The 24,821-nt window shown below is 42.2% G+C and overlaps 1 non-coding gene across 1 annotated transcript; it reads right to left on the reverse strand.

Moving 5' to 3' along the window:
- Positions 1–16,862: 16,862 nt before the first annotated feature.
- On the reverse strand, positions 16,863–16,969 carry LOC134368760 (U6 spliceosomal RNA). Its single transcript, XR_010022470.1, has one exon. It is a non-coding gene; the product is annotated as a U6 spliceosomal RNA (small nuclear RNA).
- Positions 16,970–24,821: the final 7,852 nt, after the last annotated feature.

The following is a 24,821-nucleotide window of genomic DNA, read 5'->3' on the forward strand; positions in this document are numbered from 1 at the left end:
CAAGCACTAGAGACTACAGTTTGTGCCACTGGGATTCCTGGTGGTGCCCACCTTCAGGCAGAGGGTTGGAAGCTGTGATGGTAATAGCTGGAGACTGTTCAGACACTGCATTCGGTATAGAATTAAGGACATGTGAAAACTTCTGACTGTTCTTTGTCTCTTGTGTTGACAATTCCACCTCATCATGATCAAATGAATCCAAGTATGGTCAATTCCAGAAGGAAGAATTTGGCAGGTCCTAGAAGAAAGCCACATCTTGGTTCTACCATTTATTTCTCTACCCGAGCAAAAGAGAAAAAAAGCCCCAACATCTCTCTATGGCTCTTCAGGAACTACTTCCAAGGTTCCAGAGCCTCATAGAACAACTTCTGAGCATTGGATGCAGAGCTGGCACTGCATGCATTGAGGCTTTTATTTCTGTCATATAATCCTCTTCATTTTCACCCTATTCTCTCCAGAGCTAATCTGATCAACTAGTTTGATCTAAGAGGTTAATGGTTTTTAAAGCATTGTGGTGTAGTGTCTTCTCCCCCATTCTAATAAAAACTAGCAATTTGTTAATTCTTTCCTTCACTCATAAAACATTGACTGAATTTTCATTATGCTCCAGGCATTGTTCTAGACATTGGAAACACAGAGTGAAGAAGACAGACATGGCACCTGCCCTAATGAGGTTACAATCTGGTAAAGATAAATAAGAAAACATACAACTAACAAAAGATGGGGTGTGGTTTCAGAATATGCCCACAAATTATTTCATACTCTTCCCTTCAAGAGGTAGAACTTAATTCCCCTCACCTTGACTGTGGATTGGACTTAGTGACTCACTTCTAACAAATAGAAGGTGGTAGAAGTAAGAACATGTAACTTCCAAGACTTGATTATAGAGGTATTGCAGTTTCCTTCTTGCTTCCTTTCTTGGATCACTTACACTGGGGAAAGCCACTGCCATATTATAATGACACTCAAGAAGCCCTCTGGAAAGGTCTATATAGCAAGGAACTGAGGCCTCCTGCCAAAAGCCATGTGAATGAGCCATCTTCTAAGCAGATCCTCCATCCCCAGTCAAGCTTTCGGATGACTACCGTCCCAGTTGACAGCTTGCCTACAACTTCATGTGAGATCCTAAGTCAGGATTACGCAGCTAAGCCATTTCTTACTCACAGAAACCGAGATGATAAATATTTGTTGTTTCAAGCCACTAAGTTTTGGGGGTAATTTGTTACACAACAATAGATAACTAATACAAGGTATGTAAGTGCTATGAAAATGTAAATACAGGGTGGTATAAAAACATATAGCACAGGAGCTTGATCTAGTCTGGAGGATCAAATAAGTTCTTACTGAGGAGTCAGTTAAGCTGAGACCTGAACAGAAAGGAACATAGGGGTTAATGGAAAAAGGAAAGTATTCTAAGCACAGAGAGACTTAGTAAAGGCAGAAAGGAGAAAGTAAGCATAATGTTCCATTCCAATGGGAGTGAAGAAAAATCTAGAGTTAAGAAGATCAGTTAGAAGACAGCTGCAGTCATTTGAATGTAAGACCGTAGTGACCAGAAATAGGGAAGTGGTGAGAAGTGAATGGACTTGAAAGTTATTTGGGAGGTAGAATCAATACACCTTTCCTACCTGGAGAATGGTTGGCAAGAAGTTGTGAAAACTCTGTTCTGATAATGATTTTCTTCTTGAAGAGGAGGTGAGCTCATCTGTTTGGATGGGAGTGGGAGAGGTAGGGAGTTGAGTACTTTGAAGAATATGGAGATTTGAAATAGCTGGAGTTCTGAGTGAGAGAATGCTGACAAGAGAAACATTTTATAATCAGTAGACAGCATTGAGGACCTAGTTGAGTTTGGAGACCGCAACTTTATGGAAACACCAGTGTACACAGCTATTTAATTTTCTCTATGTTCAGCAGACCAGGTACAGGAATGGGAGAGAAGGTTGTTTGAAGTCACTTAAGGTTGGAGGTTTTGCTTGGGCAGGTAACACAGAAAGACAATGGAGAAAGAATCTGAGGGTACTTGAGTATGGTGGGAGTGATGAACAATGGTATATACGCTGAGTAGGGAAGGAGATGAAGATATGGTGGTGGCTGATAGATTGAGGTGTGGTGGACACTGTGATGTGCCACCCAGATTGCCTTTCAGCAAAGGACTTATTGTCCCAGTTGTTAGGAACATTGTCACAGGCTGCCTTCAGCTGTGCTGCCAGGCCCTTCAGGGATTGCCTCTAGCTGTAGAAAGCTGCCTTACCCAAAGATACCTCCTTCCCCAGTGGTCCACATCCAATGACTGAGATAGGGGTATAAAGGCCTGGCCATCTTGGCCCAACTCAGAGCAACACTTAAGGGCCATTGTAGTTTAAAAGCTTCCCTGCCAGGTTAGCCAAGGCTGTCACTGGGCCTACATTGCATCCCAACTTCTTTCCAATTCGATTTCCTTCCCATTCCTTCCACAGGTATTAATCCTGAGGGCACTTCTTAATAAGCATCCTGCACACTAAACTCCCTCTGAGAGTTTGCTTCCTGGGGAAGCCAACCTGTGACATGATGTCTATAGACTAGGGCATCCCAGTGAGGATGAAGGACTAGTATACTGGGAGAAACTGAGTGAATTGGAAGGATGGAAGGGTATGGTCACAGGGTGTGGTGTCTTAGTTTATGATTTTAGAGGTGGAACAATTCTGGATGGCAACAAGGACAAGAGTGTGACCAAGAGAGTGGGTAGCTGAAATGGGATGAAAGTCAGGGTCATTGAGGAGGAGGTCACATGGATATTGAAGTCACCAATAATTCCCTCATCCAACAAGTATTTATTGACGATCTACTGTATTAGCTATTTCTTTCTGTGCAAAAAATTACGCCAAAATCTAGAGGCTTGAGACAACAAACACTTATCATCTCACAGTGTCTGTGGATCAGGAATATAAGCATGGCTTAGGTGGTTGCCTCTGTCTCAGCATCTCTTACAGGACTATGATCAACTTATTGGCCAGGGCTACATCTCAAGACTTGACCGAGGGAGGATCCACTTCCAATCCACTTCCAAGCTCACTCACATGGCTGCTCGCAGGCCTCAGGGCCTCTCCGGCTGTTGACCAGAAACATGTTTCTTGCTATATTGGCCTTTCCATGGGGCAGCTCACAACACAGCAGTTGGCTTCTTTCTGAGTGAGTGAGCAAAAGATTTAGAGAATGGCTGTAAAACGGAAGCCACAGTCTTCTTGTAACTTAATTTCAGTAGTGCTTTTTATCACCTCTGCTGCATTCTGTTTGCTAGAATCAAGTCAGAGTCTAGCCCACAGTCAAGGAGAGGGGATTACACAAGGGTGTGAATAACAGGAGGCAGGGATCATTGGGAGCCTTCATAGAGGCTGCCTACCACACCTACTATGTGCAGGGCACATTCTAGGCACTAGGGATACAGTAGTAAACAAGACAGGCAAAAGCTTTTTTTCTTAGTACATTCAAGTTGGGGTAGACAGACAATAAACAAGTAAAAGACAGGATCACTTAAAAATACGATATGTGCTATGAAAATAATAAAACATGATAATGAGAAAGAAAGTGGCTGGATGGAGTGGAAGTAAAGGATTATTTTTATATAGTGTGGCCAAGGAATGCCTCTGAAGTGACACTTCAGCTGTGAACTGGAAGGATGAGAAGCAGCTATCCTAGCAAAAATTTGGGAGAAAAAATTTCCTTGGTGAGTTGTCCAGTGTGGCTAGAGCAGAGTGAGAGAACCCAAAAACCCTAGAAGAGAGGCCAGAGGTAAGTAGGAGCCAGATCACACAGGGCCTTGTAATCCACACATGGTGAGGAATATGACCTTATCCCAAGAGTGATGGGAAGGTGTATTAGTCAGTTTTGTGTTGCTATAACAGAAATACCTGAGACTGGGTAATTTATAAGGAAAAGAGATTTATTCGGCTTATGATTCCGGGACAGCTGCATCTGGCACGGGCCTCAGGCTGCTTCTACTAGTGGTGGAAAGTGGCAGGCAGCCAGTGGGTACAGGTAGATCACATGGCAAGAGGAAGCAAGAGAGAGAGAAGAGGTGCCAGGGTCCTATAAACAACCAGCTTTCATGGGAAATAATAGGGCAGGAACTCACTCAGGACCCCCCACCCCCAGGGAGAGCATTAATCCATTCATGAGGGACCCGCCCCCATGACTCAATCAGTTTCCAACACTGCCACATTGGGGATCAGATTTCCACATGAGTTTTGGAGGGGACAACACATCCAAACTCCATCAGAGGGTTTTAAGGAAATGGGTGACATGACCCAATTTATGTTTTTAAAATATCACTTTACCTGCTATAGGGAAAATGTAGACTGGACTTTCAAAGTGCTTAGTGGAGATCCAGAAAGATAGCAGGACTTGGGATGGAGTAAAAAGCACAGAGGCAGGTGCCTACGTATTCAGTGAATGATGGGAACTTCTGTAGATGACCATCGTGCCCAAGGGGAGATGTGGTATTGCTGGCTGGAAGGAGCTTCAAAGGAGTAAAGGGTTTCATGTGAAAGTAGAGGAGTAGTGGTCTAGAAGCAGCACTAGGTGCAAAGAGGTCACCCACCACACCTCCTCACTTGGAATTTGGTAAGTTGTGAGGGAACGAGCTGCCTCCACTAGAGAGGTATGTTCAGGAAGCCAGGTTTCAGTTAAGGCATCAGAAATAAAGAACATTTGATGAGGAGATCAATGCCTGAACTGGGTGGTGGGGAGCCCTGTTATCTGGCATCACCAACCCATAGCAAAGATCATTCAGAGCCCTCCTCTGATTTAGAGTACCCTCATGCAATTTGAGCCAGAAAGAAAGAGACACTACACACTCTGGAAATCAGGAGGTGAGTGTTGTTAGCAAGATAAGTTGCTTTTCTAAATTAATTTAGGCTTCAGGCTTCAGTCTTTGAAATTCTAATTGGGTTATTAGCTAGTCGTTCTTCCCAAATCTTTAACTGTTCTTCATCCTTCAACCTACTGCTTCCCTCTAAATGACTCAGCTAGGGCAGTCCGCCTAGGAAAATGTTATTTTCTGGCTTACTACAGCAATGACCAGAGAAATAGAAGGTCATGCTGGAAATAAGCAGGCCAAGGACCAGATTTGGCCCTGGAGTTGAAGGTTCTTTACCCTTACCCTAGCCCAGTGCTTCCCAACCTTTTTTTCCCCCCATTATTGCTCTACTAAGAGCATTTTTAGACATTTTCCCCCTAATCTCCCCATCCCCATGAAACTTTAATACTACAAATGTAGTGTAAATCTAGTTATGTAGTATTGCCCTTTGGAGGGCCACACACCACTGTAATGTCTAGGACCCTCACCCCCAAGAGCCAATTTTCGCCCCATTGGGGGTGAGATCACTCCCGCTGAGAATGCATACCTAATGCAAAGAAACACCTCCGATGGCACAGGGCAGAGCCAGTTGTGAGATTTTTGGAATTGGGAACTGGAGAAATTTAGCACCCGACCCAAACCACATCAAGTAGGGAACATATTGCTACTGCACATAGATAGAAATGTCACTGATAATTAATAAACTGAAGGTCCCATTTGGAAATCAGTCTTCTGCACTTGTTTATTTATCCTTGGTTGGCTCCATTGGGACCTGATGGTTCCTCTTGGGACTGATAGCTGAGCTGAGTTCTGGAGCAGCAGAGTCGACCATGCACCAAAAGTGACCACCTTGAAGTACACTGTCGTTCCATGAAACAAACCATGACATGCCTCTCTTGCCACAACGAGCCGGCAGTGGCTGTGGGGTGGAATCTTCCGTTTGCTGTGTGCACATCACACATAAGCAGCCTGTTCATCACTGCCTCCTTCCCCCTGCAGTGGATCCTGCAGCCATGTGACTGGAGGAGAGAAGATCACGTACAGCCCTCCAGGTGGCCTGCCTTCCCAGCTGCTTAAAAGATTGCTTATTAGCTGAAAGATAGCAGGGCAGAGAGGAGCTGGCACTGGAGAGTCACACAGCTCCCCAGAGAGCAGCCTCTGTCTAAGCCGCACTGAGGGAGCTGGAGGGCCGTGCTCAGGGTGGGGAGCTGGGCAGAGGGTGCCTTTCTCCCACACACTGTCAGCCTGCCAGGACCTAGGCAGGCTGCCATGGCCAGATGCTCTCTTATCAACCAGGTTTTGGCTCACCTGAGCCTCCTGTCCCACCCTCAGCAGCAGCAGGCTATCCACCGTCAATTTTCAAGCCTATCGTCCAGGACTATAGTTTGGGAAGCAGTGCCCTAGGGAGCTCATGAATGGGCTTCAGAAACTTCATGGACCCCTGATGCTCTACAAATTGTATACATGGTGCTTTTGTCCAGGTAGAGGCCCATGTAATTAAGAGACATTGCCATAAGAGTAGCCAGATCATTCTGTGTATCTCAGTGGACGTTGATGAGCAAAAGACACCAGTGGGTCCCTTGGATGAGGCTGCTTATAAGAGGGGAAAATATCACCAACCCAAAAGAATGGCCTTGTGGCTCCCAGAGGGCAGGAGCTGAGGTCTTGACAACCAAGTTCCTGTTTCCCCTTAGCACACTCTTCTGTGAAAAAAATCAAATGCTAATCAAATCACCCTTATTGACTGCCTGTTCCAGCAAGACTCAGGGCTCTACTAAAGTCTGCTTTGTACATGAACCACTTCACCCTTCAATCGTGCTTCTCCCCCCTCAAGTGAGGATGTGCTTTGCTTAAACTTTAATGAAAGGAGAGAGAGAAATATTTAAAAGGTCATTTTTGGTCTACATATCAAGAAAGATAAAGATAGCTACACATGTGATTTTCTCTCTCTCTCTCTCCACACACACACACACACACACACACACACACACAGAGAGAGAGAGAGAGAGAGAGAAATGGCGTTATAATTGGCTGACCACAAGGTATAATTTGAGAGACCACTACACAAGTGTAATTTTCCCCGTCGGTTACTCCATCTTTATCGCTTCATTTGGGTCTTGAGTCCTGAGGTCTTTCCTCTTTCAAATTTTCCTGTCAGAATCCAAATACTCTATTTGGAGGTTGAGACTTAAACCAGGGGTTCCTAACCTGGATCCATGGATGCCCCTCAGGTTGTAGGATGTTTTAGTAAGTATGGGTGTTACCTGAAAGAGTTTAAATGCAGATTCTATGGCCTCATCAATTTGCAAAGTCTGGTTCTCTCACTCTAAGGAGGGGCTCAGGATTTTAAGCAACATTCCCAAGAGATTCTAATAGTTGTGGTCCTTAGTCCACACTTCAAGAAACACTACTCTTCAGGAGAATTCTAAATTCCCTAAAAGTAAATGCAAAGATGTGTATGTTATATGTGAGTATATTTCTGGGCACTAGGTCCACAGCTTTAATCAGATTTTAAAAGATACATTCACTTGAAAAAGGCAGATAATCATTAACCAGGTAATATTTTAGCAAGAACTAGGAAAAATAGGATCCAGAATATAAGAGGTGGGGCAAAAAGGAAAGAAAGTTCTCGAGTATATAGAAGCAGGAAAGGATCCTCAGTCCCTTTGCTACCTGCTCTGACTGAGAAATGGGAGAAGTTATAAGAAGGATCGTGACTAAAGGGAAGGACCTTTCAGCTAGGAAAACTACTTGCAGCTTACATCACAAAGAGCTAACTTCCTCATCATGTAAAGAGCTACTCCAAACTAATAAGGAAAAGACCACTGAGCCGATAGAAGAATGGGCAACTGACATGAACAAACAGTTCTCAGAAAAGGAAATACAAATCGCTCTTAAACATATGAAAAGATACTCAATGTCACTCATAATGAGAGAAGTACGATTCAGTATTGCAGCTCATCTGTCAGATTGAGCAATGTGAAAAAGTTTGATAACACACCCTACTGGTAGTGCATAAATTGAAACATCTCCGTGGAGGGATATTTGGCAATATGTGTAAAAGTTACGAATGCCTGCACCATTTGATGCAGTCATTTCACTTTTAGGAAGTTATCATGCAAATATACTCCCACATGTGTAAAGACTATTCTTTAGCAAAAAAATTGCAGAAGACCTGAATATGTGTCAATAGGAGACTGAGTAAATTACTTATGACAGTCCTGGCAAAGGAATGGTATGTAGCTATAGAATGGCCAGTCTCTTTATGCACTTAAGGAAAGCATCTCTAGGATGAATAGTTCGTGGAAAAAGCAAGGTGCTGAGGAACATGCGTGGTGAGCGTGTTTGTATATTTGCTTGTGTTTGTATCAACTCTCTCCTACAGAATACACAAGGAACTGTTAACAATGATCAGACAAGACGGGATTTGGGAAGACAACTTACTTTTTAATTATACTCTTGCATTTGGGGGACCATTTGCATATATTTCCCATTAAGAATAAATACAATGCTTAAAATTGAAACTAAAGCAAGCAAACAGGCTCTGGGTGCAGTGTGAAGAGTGGGTTGGCACAATGTGAGGCAGGAGTGGAGATTCTCCTCTGAGAAGCGTGGTCCCCTGGGAGAGAGGCTAGGCCACATCAGAGCCACTGTCGTGGAGCCTCGGGCTCACAAGCGAACACACTGTATGAGCTCAAAAAACTTGATGGATGAGTGAATGGGACATATCATATTCCTCAGGTGTGTCGGGGTGTAATAAGATTGAGTACTCCTGGACCACAGGAAGGGAGACCTTTAAGGAGCAGTTTCTCAGTGTCCTCTCTACACCTTAAAACCTACTTCATCCTTCAAGGCATGGTTCACAGGCTAACTCCTCCACAGAGACTTCCCTGATCTCTCTCTCTCTGAGATCCCACCCCATTTCCTATGGGTTGAAGCTCGTTTCTTTGCTCTGTACTCTCACAAGATTTTTCTTAATCTGTTCTTATAGGATTTACTTTGATCTACTTTATGGTTTCTATATTAATTTGCTTATCATTCTCTCCCATTAGATTGAGAAAATTCAGTAGCTAGAACCCTCTCTTACACATCTCTGTCTGGCTCTGTCAGCACTAGCACAATGCCTGGCAGGTAAGAGTTGGCCATTGAATATAGAGATCTGCAACAGAGGCAACACAGCTCTCCTTACAGGACACCCTGGCAGGAATGTGTTCTAGTTTGTCCCACAGGTGACATTGGCCATGTGGGTAATAATAGCCACAAAAAATAGTCCTTGACTGGGCCACCTTCCCAATGAGTCACTTGATTCACTCAGCTGTTTTAGGGAATGTCTCTTACCAACCAGCCAGGGACTAGCAGATAGGACTCAGCAAATGGTCTTCATTTCTCAGATATCCTTTCCAGGTCCCTAGGCCTGGAGCAGGGCTGGTGCCCTCAGCTTCCATTCCCTTCTCCCTTGCCCACAGCAGGCCTCATTAATCAAGCAGGATTGGCACACAAAGCACTAACTATTTGCCCTATCAAGGGCAGAGCACCCTGCCAGTGTATTACAGAAGCCCTCCCAAGGGCATCGAGACTCAGGCATATTCTAGGCTTGCAAGAGCTGTGATCAAGCCACTTGGGAACCTTAGGCACCAATGGGCAAGTCTGTCAGCCCTGGCAGTGCTGAGCCCTGACTGGTGCTAGTGAGAAAGCTTGCTCTGCTGCTGACATGGAGGTGGAGAGACTGCAGTTAGCTGGAATCCAGTTGTATTAGTCTGTTTTGTGTTGCTATAACAGAATACCTGAAACTGGGTGATTTATAAAGAAAATGAAATTTACTATAGTTTCTGAGGCTGGGAAGTCCAGAGTCCATCTGGTGGTGGCAACAGTGAACCAGATGTCTCATATTACAAGATGGTAGAAGCAGAGAGAGCAGAGTGAGCAAGAGAGACATACTCTTTCCTTTTAAAGTCCTCAGAACCACGCCCTTGACCACCATTTTTAATCCACTCACTACGGCATGGTCCTACAAACCAATCACCTCTTCAAGGCTCCACCTTTCAATTATCATAATAGGATTTCCCACCTTCTTAACAGTGACAGTGAGGGCTAAGTTTCTAATACACAGAACTTGTGGGGACACAATTCAAGTTCCAGTGAGTTTTGGGGGGACATAATTCAATCCACTACAGCAGTTCCTCAGAAACCTTAAGTCACTGGAAACTTCTCTGTCTTACTCCTTTCTCCTGCCTCCCTCCCAAACAAAAACTACATTATACTTTTAGGAAGTAGTAGAAAAAGGAAAGGAAGCAAGCTCCTATCAGTATTTCTGTTTTAAAACAGCACTGCCAGAGCATGTCCTGAGGTCAAGCCACACTGGGCCCAATCCTCTGCATCCTTCTCTAGTGTGACTTCCACTCCCATGTCTAGGTAGTAACCTACCTAGACAATTGGTGTTCACAATTATGACCTGTGAACCAGAAAGACCTTAACTCAACAGAGACTCAAACATTGTTATGCATTCATAATCTCCAGCCTTCCCATTAGCAAACTACAGCCCGTGGGCCAAATCCAGCTCAGCACCCATCTTTATAAATAAAGTTTTATTGGAACATATCCTTGCTCAGTAATTTACATACTGTCTATGGCTGCTTTCATGCTACAATGGGAGTTGTATAGTTGAGACAGAGACTGACCATATTGCTTGCAAAGCCTAAAATATTTACTATCTGGGAATTTGTAGAAAGAAGTTTGTAGATCCCTGGCTTGGATCGCTCTGGGAGCTGGTCCCAAACCAGTAATTGATGCCTCCTCCTGCTTCCTCCTCTTCTGCCCTTCTCCTCCTTTCCCTCCACTGACACAGACAAACAGACAGACACACAGACACACATACAGCTGAAGGGAAGCCAGTACTGGCTGGGAACAGGAGCAGAAATGGCTTGGGAAAGCAAACATAAATACTCTTCATAGGCCTGGACACCTCTCTATGGAACACAGAGTCAGAGAACTGTGTCCTTCAGGGTGTGCATTTGTGGGGGTGGGAATCAGAGTCAATGTGAGACAGCATGTGTTTGAAATGGTGTTTTTATGCACATGTAACAGAAGGTGTGTGGTCTACGAGAGCGTCACTAAATCTCAGGCTGAATTGGAAGAACCACCTGCTCGCTTGAAACCCAGAGCCACTTTGAATTCTCTAGCTCTGTTGTCAGTTGGAGGTGGGGGTGAGGATAAAAATGGTACAGGATAAGGCATGTAGGGAGAATTTTTTCAGACATCTCTTCTTCTCCCTCAACTACTTTAGGAAACAACATGGGATGCCAGCTATCATGGAAATACCACTTCAGGGATGATCCCTGGGTCATCACTGAAAGGTTTAGATAATAGTGGACACAGAAGATTGATTTCTTAGTTTTTCCAGCTTTTTTTGAATTGCTTTAAGTGGATGATAGCTGATTACCCCAAGTGAGCAATTTGGAAACTTCCTAAAAAGAGGAATGGAAATGGAATGAACTGAGGGCTAAAGACAAGGCAGTGATTTACACTTTGACTACATGAGAAAACCAGGTTATATTAAAACCAATTCCATCCAGTCAGCCTGTGGGCTTTGTGAAGGCCCATTCATACACAGAGTGGAACATGCAGGGGCCCTCAGATGGTAAGAACTGAATGGCCAGGTTTGGACGAGAAGCTTGGGCAATGGTTTGCTCTCATTGCTCAGGAAAATAGATCTCAACTTAATCAAAGAAGTCTGATCGGAAGAAGTGATGGTAGGGAGGAGCTATAAGTGAAAAGTTTGATAACCCGATTTTCATGAAGCAGAAGAAAGATATCAGGGGGAGGGAATGGCCTAGACTAGAGCTTAAATGCAAGCTTGCGAGATAAGAATGGGAAGGCCTCAGACGCTGCTCTTAGCCAGGAACAATACTGGAAATGAAACAGAACCCAGAGCCAGCTCTCTGTCTCTTGCGCACATTATATTAGTCAGCAAATGCTGTCCCAAAGTCTGTTCCCTTACTAAGTATGTCCTTGCTTTCTCTATACCTCTCACTGTCAAAAATAGCTCTAAGAAATGGAACTGAAGCATGCTAATTCCAACTGAGGTATTTGGGAAGGCTGAATTTGTTACCTCTTCCTGGGAGATTTGCATTTTGATAAAATCAGTGCTTCTTTAATATGGAAATTTACCTAAGAGAAGAGCTACTCAGAAGTGTTCTGGGGAGCAAAGAACTTTCCTCCATTCCTTGAAGTCACACTGGCATTGCTGGAGCTCCCTTTGCTTCTGGTTCATCATCCATATCATGGGAATGATAACATTATTAGTAGCCTAGTATTGTTATGAAGATTAAATACAATAATTAATGCACGTAAAATATTTAGCACACTATTTGGCACATACTAAGAGCTCAAAAATGTTAGATCTTTCTCTTGGTTACATTGCCTACTCATAGTGCCAGCCCTGACAAACACATATTCTTACCCTGGTGCTGCTGCCACAGAATACCATATGTTAGGTTGCATCTCCAACTGTGCAATGAGCTAGAGAAGGTCCAGAGAGGGAGTTGTCCTGTAGACAAGGGATGCTGCATAAGGGAACCCTAAGCAGATTGCCTCTTCTCAGAGGGAACCGGTGAAGAGGATGCCATCAAAGTGTATGATTCAATATGTGTGGAAGACGGTATAGTACATTAGTTAAGACTTGGGACCCCGGAGTCCAACAAACCAGGGTTTGAATCCTGGATCTTTCACTTATTAGCTTTTTGACCCTGGGGATGTCACTGAGCCACTCTGAGTCACAGTTTCCTCAACTTAAATGGGTACAATGAGACTTTGATTTTGAGGATTTAATGAGAATTGAATGTAAACTGTTTAGCACAGAACTCGGAATATAAGTGCTCAATAAATGTTAACCATCGTCTTATGAGCTTATTGATGAAATTCTGAAATTAGAGAATTAGTGGAATGGTACTCCTTAGAGTGTGTCTTAGTCAGTTCAGGCTGCTATCATAAAGTAATTTAGACTGGGTGGCTTATAAGCAACAGGAATTTATTTCTCACAGTTCCAGAGGCTGCAAGTGGAGACCAGGGAGCCAGCATGTTGGGGTTCTGGTGAGGGTCCTCCTCCAGGTTGCAGACTGCTGACTTCTCCTTGTGTGCAAACATAGAGGAAAGAGGGCGAGAGACCTCTCTGGGGTCCCTGTTATAAGGACACTAATCTCATTCATGACTGCTGCACCCACATGGCCTGATTACCTCCCAAAGGTCCCACCTCCTAATACCATCACATTGGGGGTTAGGATTTCAGACTATGAATTTTTTTTGTGGAGGGGGAGAACACCAAACTTTCCGTTCATAACAGAGTGTGAAGGAAGCAATGCTAGCAGGAATAAAAGGAAAATTTAATGTACCCTATGAAAAGTATCAAGCATATAAACTTTAATAATAGCAAGAGCTAATACATACTTAACACTTACTATGATCCAGACAATATTCCAAGTAGGTTACATGTAATAGTTCATCTAGTCTTCATCACCACCCTATGACTGGAATACTACCAATACTGTCATCCCCACCTGACAGATAGAAGAGACTTTGGCACAGAGAGGTTAAGTAACTTGACCAAGATTTCTCAACTAGTATGTGAAGCTGGTATTCAAACCCAGGCAGTCTGGTAACAGTCTATGCACTTAACAATTCTGCCACTCTCACAAGGGATTATACAGGCTAAGATTAAAAATAGCTTCAGGAAGGGATTGTGCTATGGTCTGAATGTTTGTGTCCTTCCAAAATTCAAATGTTGAAATCCTAACCCCCAAGGTGATGGTATCATGGGGTGGGGCCTTTGGAGATGATTAGGTCATTGGGATTGGTGTCTTTATAAAAGAGATCCCAGAAAGCTAGCTAGCTGCTTCTACCAAGTGAGGACACAGTGAAAAGATGCTGTATATGAACCAGAAAGTGGGCCCGCACCAGACACCAAATCTGCTGGTGTCTTGATCTTGGACTTCCGGCCTCCAGAACCATGAGAAATTTCCATTATTTATATGCTACCCAGTTTATGGTATTTTGTTATAGCAGCCCAAACAGACTAAGACAGATTGGATAAAAAAAAAAACCTCAGTGATTTTTCCCTAAAGTAAATGAAGGATAAAATGCAGGATATTTAGAATATTTAGGACATACCTGGTGTCTGAAGGTGATGTCCGTGGGGTGGCATACTTCTCCCCATGCTCCCATTCACCTGTTTAAGTCCGTCTTTGATCTCAGGTTGAAGCTACTTCCTTAGAGAAGCTTTTGCTGGTCCTCCAAAGTAGGTTACAGTCCCCTGCCTCCCCCAGCCCAATACTTCTCACAATTGATAAGGTATATAATTATTTTTTAAATATCTGTCTCCCACACTAGACCCAACAATTTAGTGAGTCTATGTTATGATTATTATTATTGTATCCCCATTCCTTAACACAGAGGTCAGTAACCAAGCCTACTCTGTTTTGTAAATAAATTTATATTGGCATACAGCCACACCAATTCATTTACATATTGTCTATGACTCCTTTTGTGCTATCATAGCAGAGTTGAGAAGCTACAACAGAGATCATGTGGCCTGAAAAGCCTAAGAAATATTTACTATGTAGCCCTCTACAGAAAAAGTTTGCCAACCCCTGGCTAGTTCATAGATACTCAACAAATACTTGTTTAATGAATGAGCATACTTATTGTTTATTTAACAAACACTTACATGGCACTATTGTGAGATACTGTTCCAAGTACCTTGCAAATATTAACTCATTTATTCCTTGATAAGATAGGTTGATTATTATTCCCATGTTACAGAGGAAGAAACTGGGAAACAGAGAAGTTCAGTATCTTGCCTAAGATTACACAAGTTGTAAGCAGCCAAGCTGGGATGCAAAACCCAAGCATTCGGGCTCCAGAGTCCATGCTGTCTATTCTGTGTACAGACCATGGGTTGGACTTACTTTTTCTTGTGTTCTAATGAGAGAACTGCTGAGTGGTTTTGAAAAGAGGAAGAATGTGGTCAAAGCAGGAAAAGAAGATAAAGTGGGGTAACTCCACATAGCCACCAGGACTTGGTTGATAGCAGGAGATGCGAAAAAACACAAATTAGCAAAAGATCGTTAGGCTCTCACCATACTAACGGAACCAAGCAAGTTTTCTCTGAAAATGAGCTGGTGTTGGTATTATCTCCCTACCCGTGACTTGTTAACACCATTCATTAAAGCTTCCAGTTCACTCTGAAGCTGGACCAGTTTGCTTTACTCTCTCTTAGGTGGCCAAACACCCTCTCTCTCTGCTGTAGCCAACTGTATTAGCCTATTTCTGTTACTTATAACAGAATACCTGAAACTGGGTAATTTATAAAGAAATGAAATTTATTTCTTACAGTTTTGGAGACTGGTAAAAAGTCCAGGGAACACATCTGGTGAGGGCCTTCTTCTACAGCAACACAGGATATCACATGGCAAGAGTGGGCTGAGCAAGATAGAGCTAACCTCCTTACTTGATCTTTTAAAGCCATCAGAACCACATTCATTACTCTGTGAATGGATGGATCCATTCACTAGTGCATGGTCCTTGGATCCAATAATCTCACAAAGGCCCCACCTTTCAATGAGCATAATTGGATTTCCCACCCTCTTAACACTGTTACATTGGAGATTAAGATTCCAATAAATGAACTTTTGGGGGACACATTTGACCCATAGCACCAATTACCTTCCAATGCATCCCATCATGGAACAAGGTAACAATGTGTGATTGGTTTGGTGAAATTCATCCCCACTCCTGAAAAAATAAAAAGCCCATGAACTACAGTTTTTGTATTAGATACTTCCTCTTTCTGTCTCTGCATTACCTGAACTGCATCCCAGATGCCAGTAGGGAGGAGCGGCAAATGCCATCAACTGCAGTTATAGCTCCAAGGTACCATCCTGGGCCACCAATGAGTCCTTGCTGGCTTGGTTCCTTTGTGCTACGCTAGAGGTAGTCAAGCTGTTGGGAAGGCTTGGGAGATCTTGTTGTACATAAGTGTGAGGGGTCAGCAGAAGCAGATAGTTGAGAAAGAAAGGTCTGAGTGAGATAAAGAGACTCTGTTCTTCTCTTCTTAGTAGGACAAACAGAATTCCAGATACCACGGTTTGGGAATCTGGGTTGAGCTTGGGGTTAGACCTGCCTGGGGTCTTCAGAGCTTGAAGCCAAAGGTGATCTGAGAGCCAGTGATCAGGGGAGAAGCTGAAAATGAAATCCAGGCAGACAGTCCAACTGAAGTGCCAATCCCAATGGGCACATCAAAGGGACAGAATCTGGGCTCTGCCAAGCTAGTAAGAAAACCAGGCACAGCAGGTCAGAGTAAGAGAAATCAGAACAGTGAGTCAAAGGCATAGCCGATGGAGATTCCTTGAACTCTTGGGACAGAGTTTCAGAAACTTTTTATTGGATGGCTTGGTCTTGGCCTTGAGTATAGATGACCCCCTCCCCCTTACCACCACCAAAGGGAGGCAGTATAGTGAAGCGGTTAGGAGCATAGACTCTAACAGCAGACTGGCAGAATTTAAATCCCACCTGCTGTCCTGGGCCACCAATGAGTCCTGCTTATTAGCTATGTGACCTGTGGCTAGTCACTTAATTTACTTAAGCCTCAGTTTCCATATCTTGAAAAGAGAGATAATAATAGTGTAGTACTTACCCTATTGGGTTAACAAAATAAGTAAGATAACATGGTAAATGCTTAGCATACATAAGCAATAAATATTGTCTAATATTATTTTTAAAAGAGCATCAAATTGGCTCAGACAAAGGATAAGCATAAGCCACTTCCAGGCAAAACCTGCATGTTGCCTACACCCTGACTGAAATCCACAAGCAGCAGACTTTTGTAAGATCAGAATTAAACAAACTGTTCTGTAAACTATAGTGAACCCCTGACCTCCTTCCACAGAATGGAGAAAGGCCAGTGGTTTCCTATGCTTCTAATTTAGTGTAAATTCTGGGAAAAACAAAACCTTTGGGTCTCTGTACAGCTTTAAAAAAAAAAAAGGAACACTTCACGAATTTGCGTGTCATCCTTGCACAGGGGCCATGCTAATCTCCTCTGTATTGTTCCAATTTTAGTATATGTGCTGCCCAAGCGAGCACTTTGTATAGCTTCTTTAATGGGCTTGTTGGAGAAGGGCAGGTGTAGCTAGTGACTTGTTACTGAAGACCGACTCATAAGGAAGATGACTTGGGGTTGGTAAGTCTCAGTGGAGGCCTAGTTCTTATGCTGAAGATCCATTTCATGATGTAGAGAAAGCCTCCTGGAGCAAACCATGGTCTTCCAGAAGGGTAAGTGATGTCTTAAAGTCCCCCATCCCAGAATCTTTTCCCTACAGCTCCATGAGATGCTTGCTGTCTCTGTCATCTTTTATTCATCATAGAGGTAAGGTAGAATGGTATTGAAGCAACTCTCATCGATCTCAAAGCTTTACAGAATTTTTTTATAGCCACTTCAACCTTGTTCTCACTATCTTAGCCAAATAAAGGGGAAGTTTTTTGTTTTGTTTTGTTAACTTGGATAATCATTTTGTGGGGTCTTATGCAAACAGGTGGAGTGGTTTGTTGTCCTTAATTCGAATCTCAGGTTTAAAAGAGTAAATATCCTAGTTGAAGAGATCTGGACAGGCAGGCATCAAGGGAGCCTGGGATTTGAACTATGTAGTGGCCGTTTGCACCAGCCAGAGGAAATGTGCTCTTTATCCCATTATCAGCCACTCTACAGTTCTAATTCTGATGAGAACAAGACAATCGTTAAGTGGAATTTTCCTCACTTAACAGCTTAATCAACCATAGTTATAACAGCCTCCTCTTCATCTGGTCAGCAATCACTTATGTCTTCTGAGAGAGGCGAGTGGAGAGATATCCTTCAGAAAGTAGTAGGTAAAAGCAGCTGAAGGAAATCAAATTGTAAGGTTTTTTTCTTTAACTATGAAATATATACAGTTGTCCCTTAGCATCCGTGGGGGATTGTTTCTAGGACACCCTGTGGCTACCAAAATCCACGGTTGCTCAAGTCCCTGATATAAAATGGCATAGTGTTTGCATATAACCTATGCATATCCTCCCCTATACTTTATATCCTCTCTAGATTACTTATAATAACTAAAACAATGTAAATGCTGTGTAAATAGTTGTTATACTGCATTGTTTAGGGAATAATGACAAAAAAGTCTGTATATGTTCAGTACAGTTGCAATTTTTTTAGAATATTTTCGATCCCTGGTTGTTTGAATCCTTGGATGCAGAACCCATGGATACAGAGAGCCAACTGTATTGCGAACGGAACCAAAAGAGTCCACAGCTGGGGGCCTTTCACTCCTCCCCTTCCCCATTTCCAAGCAAGAGGATTAACTAGGATTTTGTAAGTCTTACAGTGTTTGCACCAAAACTGCTGGATTTTTGAAATTATCTTACAACCTTATCCCAGATCTTATACTCGTACATACATTCTAGGATCCTAGGTTACTCTTTCTCAAAGTATAGTCCTTGGGATGTACCTATCAGAATCACCCAGAAAGCTCGTTTAAAACTGCTTCATCTTAGACTACTGAATCAGAATCTCCAGCAGTGGGACCCAGGCATCTGCATTTTCCTCAAGTTTACTGGGTAACTCTTTTATAGCCTAAAAGAAGAACAGCTGCTCTTACTATGAGGAGCCTTTGTTTGGTGGTTTCTGCTCCTTCTGCTCAAAAAGTTTCCAGTGTTGAAGACACACCATGGTAATGGCAGAGCATATTCATTAAGCACTTACTATATGTCAGGTACTGTGCTAAGTGCTTTGGACATTTCTCTTGCATATTTAATCCTTGCAATTACCAAGTGACACAGGGGATATTAATTGTATCTCACTGACAAGGAAATCAACACTTGGAGAAAAGGAAAAACAGCCAGTAAGTGGCAGAGCTGGGATTCAAACTGAGGTCTATCAATCTCCAAAGGCTATGATCTGAACCATTACTATACCCTTTAACAATCATTGTAAAGCTGGTTGTAATAGGACTTAGTAGTCCGTAAGAGACGCCACACAAAATGGTAAGATGAGGAGTTGTCAGTAGTATGACATTTGGTGATATTTGGTAACCAGATCTTTTTTTCCTTTATCTGTCCTCATATACTATCTTTAGTGCTCACCTCTGCTTGATGAAGGTAATCGGACTCCTCTGCTTACCTGCGGTTTCAGCATTTTGCACATTACTTGTTTTGGTTGATGCTCTTTGATAAAAATGAGTTAATTCAATGCATGCTTTCCATGTAATAGATGTTTGATGTACGCGCTGAATGCTTGTCATACAAAGGCCAACCTTGCCAACTCAGTGTCTACTTCAGCCAAGTTCTACTCATATAACTCCCCACTCTTACAAAGTCACTGCTGGATATTTAGTTGTGTACTCATGCTGATTCCCAGAAAATAACGGCAATTAAAAAACCCTAATTGTTAAACAAATTGAGTGTCACTATTTTACAGTTCAGTTAATCCCTTCATAATAAGGGTGCATGTTAAAAACATCAACCACCACACTACACCAGCACTCTGGCCTTCAAGGGGCTGCCATGATCTGCTTTTAGAAACTGGCCTAACAGCAAACAAGATAAGGTGAGTTTGATATTTTTAGAAAGAGCATTTAGTGTTGGTCTCTAATAATGCCAAGTACATGAATAAAGAGGATATTCTCCCTGGATGGCAACAAAATAGGAATTTTTATCCCAATTAAATGTGTAGTCTTGGGTAAGTTCTTTTTTCCTCTCTGGGTCTCATCTGAAGTGAGGACCTTGAACTAGATGGCAGATAAAGCCCTCTCTATCTCTAACCATTTAGAGCAAGACACTCAAAGTAGCCAACCTTCCAGCGCAATGTTCCCACTACTTACCTATTAGTTATATGCTCAACTGCTCTAATAAGAGACCCCCAAATATCTTGGTTTAAACAAGATAGGAGTTTATTTTTCACTCAGTTAATATTCCAAGTAGGTGGTTCAGATTGACATGGAGGCTTTAAGATGTTAAGGGCATAGGCCCCTTCGCTTGTTGTCCCTCACCCTGTCAACACCCCATCCTGCAGAAGCAAGGAGCATGGGCAATGAGGAATGCTTCTTTCTTTTAAGGGCAAAACTTAGGAGTTACACATATCACTTCTACTGATGTCCTATTGGCCAAGACCTAGTCACATGGCCACATCCAGCTGCAAGGAATGTTGGAAAATGCAGTCTTTACCCGGGCTCTCATATGCAGCTAAAATGCCAATTACTATAGGAAAACGTGAGAACAGATATTGTTAGGAGTCAAACCACCTTGTTTGTCTCTTTTCCCCCAAAGACTCCTCAGTTCACTGGCTTCTTCCTCAGTGGCTGTAACCAGGCAAGGAGGTTCTTGATGAATGGAATATGACAGAGTCCCATGGCCTGGTGTGGAATGGGCCTGGGGCCAGCCTCAAGTGGACCTTGGCTCCTGGAGGAGCAGAATATCTGTCCTCCAAGCTGCTGTCATCTGTGAAGTCTGATCAAGCTGCTGGAGGGGGTCACTGATATTTTTGAATGAACTTTACTCTTCTGCCAAACTCAAACTGCAGGGATTGCTTCTAGGGTATTGATAAGAACTAGTTGCCATTTTTCTTTTTTGTCTATCTATTTGTATCAACATACATGTTAAGTATCAGTATGGGGTATTATAAAGAACATGGGTTTTGGTATCAGATCAGTGTGACTTTGAGCAAATATTAACCACCCCAAGCTTTGTTAAAATGCAGTAAAATCATCTAATTCAAGGAATGGTTGTGAAGATTATGTAAGTCGGAAGCTTTGAAAGCACCCAGAATATTGCACATATTAGACATCAGTGAATATTCTTTTTATAAATACCAACAATAAGATGGATACTTTATTTAAAGTGCCTATTATGTATGTGCCAGACACTGTGGCAGCTTCTGCATAAATTGCTGGTTTGTGCATACATTTTTTAGTACCCAGGAGTCATGGAAAACTCCTTTACAAATAGCTGCTTAGTTAGGGCTTGTGAATAAATGTGGGATTACCGCTTTCACTAAATAGAGAGCAGAAACTTGCTTTGTGTCCGGGAAAGGGCTTGCATGGGTGAGGGTGCCAGGAGAGAGTAAACCATTGGCCCTAATTTAATGATAGTTTCCATTTCTTTCTACACTCAATAAAAGTCAGTTTAATGAGTCTCCCTGCTTTTTAGATACTTCACTGTCAGCTCTGTCAAAGAACATCTGGTATTTCAGAACTGTAAGTCTTAAAAGTCTCCCTCTCTCTGAATCATGCTAACTTAGAGACTAATTGTAGTTTAAATACCAGCCGGCCACTTACCTTGGGTAAGTCATTTCTATCTTCTGAGCCTCAATTTCTTCATTTGTGAAGTAAATAATATTAACAAAACCTACTTTACAGATTTGTTGTGAAAAGTGAATGAGATAATACATGCAAACTGCTTAGCATGGTGTCTGGCACATAATAATAAATAAATGTTAGCTATTTTCATTCATGCATTAATTCATTTGCTTAATGAGTGTTTGTTAAGTGCTAGGAATGAGCTAGGCTCTGTGCCTTCCAAAATCTTACAATCTCACTGGCAAGCCAGGACAAGATATAACCTATGAAATGTAAAATATAAAGCTAAATGTGGTCCATGACAAAGCAAGACATGGTCAGGGGAGGAAAAGTTCATTGTGGCCCAGAGCAGTGCTTTTAAAACTTTGCTGGCTTGAGTCTCACTTCCTCCAAACCCTAGACCCTTTTTTGGACCTCAGTCTGAAGACCAGTAGACTAGAGTGAATAACACTTGATTATATAGAGGACAAGTGATAAGTCAAGCTAAAGCCATTGACATATGTAAAGCAGTAATGGAAGAACAGCAGACTGGGACAGGTTGTGGAGGGCTTGACATGGTCAGACAGAGAATTTGGTCTTACTTGCTTTAACTCAGAGCGCCCTATCCAGTGTGCCAGGATTACAGAGAAGCCCCTAGACCAGAAACCCTGGCCTGCAAAAGGTCTGTTTGTTTGTTTCTCTCAGTGTGCTATACAAATGTCACCATTTGTTATGCCTACTGTGCTCTGCAAGGGGACACACTAGTTTAGATTTTCCAGAAGCCATATTGTTGGGTAGGGATTTTGAAGCATGCCCTGCTGCCAAAGGGAAGAATAAAGAAACCTGGATTAGGACACAGAGAGATGCCTAATCCCTGAGTCACACTGGGGAAGGTCCAAATCCAGGGTCACTCTGCCTTTTTCCCCACTACCCGTCTATGTCAAACAGACACTGCCACTCTCTCCACTCTCTACAACCCAACCTCTTCGTTATTATTATTTTGTTTTGACCTTATAACAGCAAAAGATTTTTTAACAGACATAAAATGTTAGCTGTAAAAAGTGACATCACAAATGATATTGAATTACAATTAAGAGCTTCTTCTGAGTGTGAAATTCATGCAAATATTTTGGAAAACTGTCTGGCAGTATCTCCTAAAGCTGAGTAGATATAAACCTATGACCCAACAATTCCACTACTACATATATTCTTAACAGAAATCAGTACATTTAACCTCATCATTATTGACAACAGAAAGGAAAAACAAAATTCAATGCCCACCCACCCAGGCCAGCCCTGTGGGAAAAGTCTTTGAAGATAGGATCACAGTCTGTGCATCTGGAGCAAGCTAGAAGACTCTATATAAGTATACTATTCTGTTGAACATACTTTCTTTTTCCCTGACCCTAAGTAATGGGACCCCAGGGTTTCATGTCAGGGTTTTGTATTTTATTAATCAAAATGGATGTTTGGTTCCTGCTTGATTGAGATTTGCTGGGCTTTCTAGAACTTTCTCTTCATAACTCTCCATTTCTTCTCTGTATTATCAAGGTTCTTGATTGTAGGCAGCAATAGCTATCAAACAAAACCAAAAAAAATAATGTATTGAAAGGATGTCGGGGGTAGGGTAACTCCCAGAATCAAGGGGAAGTTGGAGGGCCAGGCTTGGAAGATTACATGAACCAAAGGGATCCCAGAGGATACCAGGAAGCACACAACCTTCTTCTAGCAAGAACAGTCTGCCCAAAGACTATGGCTGATGCTGGGCATTGTCAAAACTACAATGACTAGACACTAATCATTCCTGTCTTTCTGTCAGTTTCTCCAGATTTCACAGTTCCAGGAGAGGGGAAATTGGACGGAGGATCTCTATTCTTCAACTTCTGTAGTTGAGGCTGGGCGCTATGTCCCATCAATATCTCTCATATTGGTAGATCACCCTTAAATAGGAAGAGGACAAGTGGTAGACAGCAAATAAGTAAAGCAACAAACAAAGCGATGTTCTTCATAACATCCCATACAGTGTTTTTCAAACTGCAGGTGATGACATATTATTGCAGATACTGACATATTATTGAGTTGTGAGGTTAATTTTGTGGGCGTCTGATTAGCTTTTGCTTTAATTTTCAACAGCTTTATTGAGGTATAATTAACATAATTTCACATATTTAAAGTATAAAGACTTTTAAGTTTTGATGTGTATACACCTGTGAAAGTATCAACACAAAATCAAAATAATGAATATACAAATCACATCCCCCCAAAATGTCCTCAAGCTTCTTGGTAATCCCTTGCCTTTGCCCCACCTCACCTTCTATCCTGTCCCTGTCCTCAGGCAACCACTGATCTGCTTTCTTTCATTATGAATTAATTTGCATTTAATGACATTTTATGTAAATGGAATCATATAGTATTGCTATGGTTTGAATGCTCCCACCAAAACTCATGTTAAAATTTAATTGCCAATTTATAACAGTATTAAGGGTAGGATCTTGAAGAGGCAGAGCCCTCAGGAATAGATTAATGCCATTATTGCAGGAGTGGGTTCCTGACAAAAAGGATGAGTTCAGTCCCTTGCCCACTCGTTCTCTTTTTCTCTGCTTGCTTGCCCTTCTGCTATATTTTGATGCAGCAAGAAGGCTCTCACCAGATACTGAGCAGATGCTGGTTACCATGATCTTGGACTTCCCAGCCTCCAGAACCATGAGCAAAATAAATTTCTGTTCTTTATAAATTACCCAGACTGTGGTGTTCTGTTATAGTGGTAGAAGATGGACTAAAGTAGAAAATTGTTACCTAGAAGTAGGAATGTTGCTATAACAAATACCTGAAAATGTGGAAGTGGCTTTGGAATTGGGTAATGGGCAGAGGCTGGAGGAATTTAGAGGAGTAGACTGAAAAGCCTAGATTGCAATCAACGGAACATTAAGGGCAATTCTGGTGAAGGCTCAGAAGAAGATAAGAAATGTAGAAACTGATAACACCAAGATCAAAGGTTCAGATCCCTGTACAGGTCAGCTGCAAAAAAAAAAAAAAAAAAAGTCAGAATCTTCTTAGAGATTACTTAAGTTGTCATGACCAGAGTGTTGATAGAAATATGGATAGTAAAAGCCATTCTGATGAGGTCTCAGTTGGAAATGAGTAACAACGTATTGGAAACTGGAGTAAAGGCCATCATTGTCATATAGTTCAAAGAGCTTGGCAGAATTGTGTTTTTGTTCTAGGACTCTGGAATGTAGAAATTAAGAGTGATGAACTAGGATATCTGGCAGAAAAAATATCAAAACAGTAAAGCATTCAGGCTGCTGCATAAATTCTTTTAACTGGACAGTGAGATGAGAGACGAAAGAAATGACTTAAAGAAAAAAATTGTAATTAAAAGGGAAGCAGAGTAGAAAGATTTGGAAATTTTGCAGCCTGGCTATGTGAAGAGTTAAAAGTTGTCTTTAGGAGAGCAAACCAAAGGTGTGGCCAAGTGATAGTTTGCTAAAAATTTAGCATGGATAGAAGGAAGCCAGGTGCTCTTCATCAAGACAATGGGAGAAAGACCCCAAAGACATTTCAAAGATCGTAAAGGCTGCCCCTTCCATCACAGGCCCAGAACTATAGGAGGGCAGAATGATTTCAGGGGA

This window comes from Cynocephalus volans, chromosome X (assembly GCF_027409185.1).
Source record: "Cynocephalus volans isolate mCynVol1 chromosome X, mCynVol1.pri, whole genome shotgun sequence".
In the NCBI taxonomy this organism is placed as follows: Eukaryota; Metazoa; Chordata; class Mammalia; order Dermoptera; family Cynocephalidae; genus Cynocephalus; species Cynocephalus volans.